This window comes from Arachis hypogaea, chromosome 11 (assembly GCF_003086295.3).
Source record: "Arachis hypogaea cultivar Tifrunner chromosome 11, arahy.Tifrunner.gnm2.J5K5, whole genome shotgun sequence".
Lineage (NCBI taxonomy): Eukaryota > Viridiplantae > Streptophyta > Magnoliopsida > Fabales > Fabaceae > Arachis > Arachis hypogaea.
The window spans coordinates 102727798-102734263 of NC_092046.1; positions in this window are offsets into that span (position 1 = coordinate 102727798).

The following is a 6466-nucleotide window of genomic DNA, read 5'->3' on the forward strand; positions in this document are numbered from 1 at the left end:
ATTGCACTCAACTTGAATAAGTAAAAAATTATCTTATTTTAATTTAGTCCTTAATTCAAATTATTTGAATTTAGTTCAATATATATGATTTAATTTAATTATTAGTTGAAAATATCTTAGTTGCCTATTTTATTCATAAATTTATTATTTTAATGACTAATAAATTAATCAAATTAATTAATTAGTACACACAATAAATTTGGTTTAATAAATTAAAAGAAATAAATTAAAAATATTAACAGAATTTTAAAATAAATAATTAATTAAGAAATATTATCAAATCAAGTTGATATAAATTATAATAAATTATATACTATTTAAATATCTAATCAAATCAATTAGTTGATATAATTAGTTTATCGTAATAACTTGTATTTAATGAGTTAAAAGAAATAAATCGGAAACACTCTCAAAAGCATGCCACGTCAGTTCCATCATTAAATGCAGAAATCCGATTTTTATATAATAGAATAGATTCATAATAAATTAGCAGCCACTAAAACCCCATCTTTTCCACATGATTTAAACACAAATTGAACCCCAATTTAAGCTATAGGGTTTCGTTTTCCAGCAGCCATAAGAACACACATTCATAGCTTGAATTTCATCAAATTTCATCAAGAGACTCCGATGCTTAAGTTAGCACGGGTATTAAGCAGGTTTTTAGTAGAATCAGAGTATGAGTTATTCCTGGGTGCTCCAGTGTATTTATAGTAGTGTGGGCTGACCTTTCTGATAAGATAAGTTAGTTATCTTATCTTATCTTATCTTATTTTGAGTGAAGTCAGCTTATCTTTAAGGGAACCGCCTTTATCTCTATGGGCTTGGGTTGCCTTTGGATTTGGGTCGTGTTCCTCTATTTGGTCCCTTTATTGGGCTCTCCTGTCGATTTGGCCTACCTCTTTGAGAAGAGGTCGGGTAGCCTGACCTGAAGAGGTCGGTCGCTTTCTCGCCTATCATCCCAGGTCGGATAGCTCGACCCAGAGTATGAACAGTGCCCCTGCTTGAACTCGGTCTTTTTGTTGAGGTCGAGTCTTTGACTTCGGTCCTTCTCTGGCGAAGCCGAACTCAAGCATTTTGTCGATTCCTTTCTTTGTAGAGCCTTCTTGAATGTGGAATGTTTTCCTTTAAAAGCTTGCGCTTTTATATCGGCGCTTTGGAAACGTGCGAGGGTTTAATACCCTCATTAATTGACTTCAAATGCCCCGTTTCCCTTGGTTTTATTTTGAATTTTGCCATCAGAAACGGTTTCTCTTCTTCGTTCCTCTTCGTAACTTCTCCCTTTACTCTCTCATTTTCTGTTTTTCCTTAGAGTTTCACAGTTTCTTCCTGCGACGCCTGCTCTTCTATCGCTTTCTGTGGAAAAGGAGTGATTCTGGGTTTCTCCTTCTGTCTTCTTCCGGCAAATTTTTTCCGTTCGAAGGGTGGCTCTGTCGCTTCTTGCTCTCAGCTTTCTTTTGAGGTTTTCTTCTATTTTCCAGGTTCGATTTTTCCCCCTCTGTCATTTTTATGCCTGAGTTTGCTTTTTGCTTGGAGAAAGTTTGGATCTTTTTGCTTTTACTGCGCCTGATTGTTGCATATTCTGGAGTTTCTTCATATTTTTTCGCCTTTCCTGTTGCTTGATGCTTTTAGGGTTTTTTTGCATGTTGTCGCCGTTTCTGCTTGTGCTTCTGATGATGGTTTTTTGCTTGGTTCAAAAAGGTTGTGTCTTTGAAGATTCTCTGTTTGGCTTGTTTGGTGTTGTCGAATCTTTTTGCTGATAGACTGTAAAAAGACAGTGGCTTTGACTTTTTGTACTTTTTTGTGTTTTGTCTTTTCTCCTATGAAAATGCTTGCTGTTTGAATTCTTCTTTTCTTGTTTGGAGGATGCCGAGATGTAAGCTGTAGATTTTTCCTGAAACCATGCTTTGTTACTGCCTCCAAAGGATGTCCCATGACTTTGGTTTGAGTCTTGGGGTTTTCCTTTTCTGTTTGTTCTTCTGTATATTAGTCGAGTTATTTTTCCCCTTGTCCGAGATGTTTTTTGGTAATCCCATCTTATTTTCTTATTGTAGAATTAGTTGGCCTCATGTCTTCTCGCAATAACATTGTAGAAATGTCTTCTAAAGTTCCCGAGGGGATGTCTAATTGGCTGGACTCCCTTGTCTTGATGTGTGTCTCTGTGGTGAATGCTGATTTTTGTGTAGAGCTGAGGAAACGTCATAGGATTTGTGGTAGTGGTGCCCGAGAGAGGGATTATGAGCTTGTAGCGCCCGATTCTGATGAGAGGATTTGTTTTCCTACTTCGGTCGAGGGGGAGCGTCCCTTTTTCTATGCCTATGAGTATTTCTTCAGCCAGTTGGACATTACCTTTCCCTTTACTGCTTTCGAAACCGATTTGTTGTGGTCTTGTAATATTGCTCCATCCCAGCTTCATTCGAATTCCTGGGGTTTTATCAAGATTTTTCTGCTGCTTTGCCGAGAGTTAGGCATAACACCTTCTCAGGCTCTTTTTCTCTATCTTTTTGTATCTGCCAAGCCCGGAGGGTCTGCCAAAAAGAAAGCTTCCTGGGTTTCTTTCAGGTCGGCCCAAGGGCATAAAGTTTTTGCCATGTATAACGAATCTTTTAAAGATTTTAAGAATTATTTCTTCCGAGTCCGTGCTGTTGAGGGGGTTCGCCCCTTTTTTCTTGATGAAAATGATGAGCCTTCCTTTCCTCTGGAATGGCAAAAGAATGTGAGAGTGTCTCGCTATACCTGGGAGATGCTTGACGAGGTTGAATGAGCTTTTGTAGTTGTTCTCGAAGATTTATGGGGGAAACCACCCCATCTTGATACAAAAAGGTTTTTGAGTGACCCATCTTTGGTTCGAACTGTTTTAGGTTCTGTCCGACTTGTTTACATACTTGCTTTTTAGTTTTACTTCTTCCTTTGTGATTATAACCCATTACTGTGGTTGATTCTATTTTTTCAGAGATGTCGAAGAACAACGATTCTATGCAGGCCTACAAAAAAGCGAAGGAGGATGCTGCTGCTCAAAATATCTCGGCCAAGGCGGCGGGAGAGGGGTCTTCACAAGTTCAGGTGAAGCCACCCATAGCGAGCTCTCCTGGGCCGAGGAAGGTGGTTCCCACTCCTCGGGTTCGCCTGGCCGAGCCTCCACAGTCTTCCGCTGCTACCTCTGGTGCTCCTCCCAACAAGAAACAAAAAACAATTGAGCCTTTCAACCTTGATGCCTTGACTTTGACGCGGTCGAGTTCGTAGATCAGCAGATCGGTCCTTATGGTGTCTTTCCTATGGATGACGTATCACTCCTTCGTCATTTGGACTTTATAACTCGGAGTAGTGTAAAAATGGCACATATGAGAGCTGCCTTGTACTGAACAGCTCAAAATCTTGCTCTCCATGCCACCAAAGCCTTCATGGAGGAGGCAAAATAGGAATTCAATCGGATGAAGGGTTTAAAAGAGGAGCTTGAGATGAAGGTGGCCAAACTGGAGAAGGATCTAGAGAATGAGAAGGCGAGTTCTCTTGCTCTGGCGGCTTCTGTGCGGTTGGCTGAGGACACGGTATTGAGGCATAAGGACAGTTATGTTACATCTTATCGGGAGGTGGTGCGTTTGAGGGAGGAGCTGGAGTCTGCCCGAGTTGATTACTCCGAGCTCCAAGGGCATCTCGTTGGCAGTGTGAATGCTGCTTACAAGAATCTGAAGGACCAGGTCTGAATTATTGCTCCCGAGGCCGACCTGACTCTTTTTAGCTTGGACAATATTGTAAAGGATGGAAAAATTGTTCCCGACGACCAAGATGACGATGATGTCGAACCTCCTCTGCGCTTGCTGTTAAAGTGTCGACCTCTATAGTTCCTCCTGCTGGGATTGCTCGTCCAGAATTAGATCCTGATTGTCAAATTCTGAACAGGGATGATGGTACGGTGGATACAGTGCCTCTCCAAACTCGCCCTCCTTCACTCCAGGCTGATGCCACCGAGAAGGCTCCCAATCTTAACTAATCTTTCTTGGATGTTTGTGTAGATAGCCCGACTTGTGGGCTTTTTAAACTCTTTATTTCTGTAATTTGAATATTTTGCTGACTGTTGATACTCCTTCCGGTTGCTTGTTCAGCAACTTGTTTTTTTTTTGAAAAAAAAACAAGTAGCTTTCAAGCTTTTGGGCTCGACCCTGAAGCTTGTTTATAATATTATATTTTATATCATGCTTGTTTGCACTTGTCTTGGCACTTTTCTGGGTTTTGAGGATGCTGAAACGTTGCTGCTCGGCCTCTTTTAATTGCTTTTGTGCTTATTGCTCGTAGCTTGGATCCTTTGATGTTGTGGATGTGTCTATCCTACTTGTATTTCGGTTTTCTGACTCTTACTAGCAATCCATAACCGATTTCTTTTCATTGGTCCTTTTTCCAGTTATTTTTGTAGTCCTCTTTTTTGGACCTTTGTCAGGTCTCTTTCAGGGACTACTCTATAACTTGTTGGTTGTAGGAGACCGTCTTCTTTGCGTCGTCCTTTTTCAAGTTATTTTTGTAATCCTCTTTCTTGGACCTTTGTCAGGTCTCTTTCAGGGATTACTTTTATAACTTGTTTGTAGGAGGTCGACTTATTCATGTCGTCCTCTTCTAAGTTATTTTTGTAATCCTCTTTCTTGGACCTTTGTCAGGTCTCTTTCAGGGATTACTTTTATAACTTGTTTGTAGGAGGTCGACTTATTCATGTCGTCCTCTTCTAAGTTATTTTTGTAATCCTCTTTCTTGGATCTTTGTCAGGTCTCTTTCAGGGATTACTTTTATAACTTGTTTGTAAGAGGTCGACTTCTTCATGTCGTCCTCTTCTAAGTTATTTTTGTAATCCTTTTTCTTGGACCTTTGTCAGGTCTCTTTCAGGGATTACTTACATAACTTGTTTTTGTAGGAGACCGACTTCGTTAGGTTGATCTCTTCTAAGTTATTTTTGTAATCCTCTTTCTTGGACCTTTGTCAGGTCTCTTTCAGGGATTACATATATAACTTGTTTTTGTAGGAGACCGACTTCATTAGGTCGATCTCTTCTAAGTTATAGCAATTCCTCTTTTGTAGGGTTGGCCAGACTTCTTTCCAGGGATTTGCTGATAACTTGGGTTGACTTGGTCTGACTTCTCTATGTCGGCCAGTCTTTAAGTTATTATTTAGCAATCCATAAGACCTCGTCAGGTTCTTTTTTCGGATCACTTTGGATAACTTCTTGCATTATTCTGTGTTCATCTTTGCCGATTTGTAGAAGGTGGTTTCTATCTTTCTTTGGTCGACCTTTAGATGAATCGCGTTTTCATCTTTATTGGTCATTTATCGTGATCGTGCAGTGAATCTGTTTTTCACTTTCTGCCGATCTGTTGCTTTATAATCGGACGATGAATGCTTCAGATTAATGCGTCTTGAGAGTTTGTAGAATATCTAAAATATTTTTTATTCAAAAGAAAGTGCAAATATATACATGTTTGGAGTTTTTCATCCTTTTAAGTCGGATAATATCTGGATCTTAACTTGGTGCCTCATTAAAAAACCTTTTCAGGAAAAAGAGTTCATCCTATGATGAGATCTTTTACCTTTTCTAGCTATAGTACCTTCTTAGGTTGTAGGCGTGCCATGATCTGGGAAGCTCTCGTCCATCGAGTTCGGACAGTCTGTAGTAGCCCTTCCCAAGTACTTCTATGACTCGGTAGGGTCCTTTCCAGTTTGCTGCCAGCTTTCCTTCTCTGGGTCGAGTTGTTCCAATATCATTTCGGATTAGGATGAGATCATTCTCCGCGAAACCTCTTGGCACTACCTTTTGATTATATCTTGAAGCCATTCGGCGCTTTACCGCTTCTTCCCTGATCCGAGCTCTTTCTTGGATTTCCATAAGTAGGTCGAGTTCTTCTCTTTGAAGTTGAGAGTTGGCTTCTTCATTGTAGTGGACTACTCTGGGCGACCCTTCCTCGACCTCTACTGGGATTATTGCCTCCACGCCGTACGCTAATCGGAACGGTGATTCGTTTGTGGTGGAATGTGGCGTAGTTCAATATGCCCATAGGACCTGTGGAAGTTCTTCAGCCCAAGCTCCCTTTGCATCTTGCAATCTCCATTTCAACCCAGCCAATATGATTTTGTTGGCAGCTTCAGCTTGCCCATTGGCTTGAGGATGTTCGACGGAGGTGAACTGGTGCTTTATGTTCAAGTCGGCTACTAATCTCCTGAAGCCTGCATCTGTGAATTGAGTGCCATTGTCTGTGGTGATGAAGTATGGAACCCCGAACCTCGTGACAATGTTCCTATATAGGAATTTTTGGCTTCTTTGAGCAGTGGCGTTGGCTAGGGGCTCTGCCTCAATCTACTTTGTGAAATAGTCTACTCCAACTATGAGGAATTTGACTTGTCCTGATCCCTGAGGAAAGGGTCCGAGAAGATCGAGTCCCTATTTTGCAAATGGCCAAGGCGAAGTTACGCTGATGAGCTCTTCTGG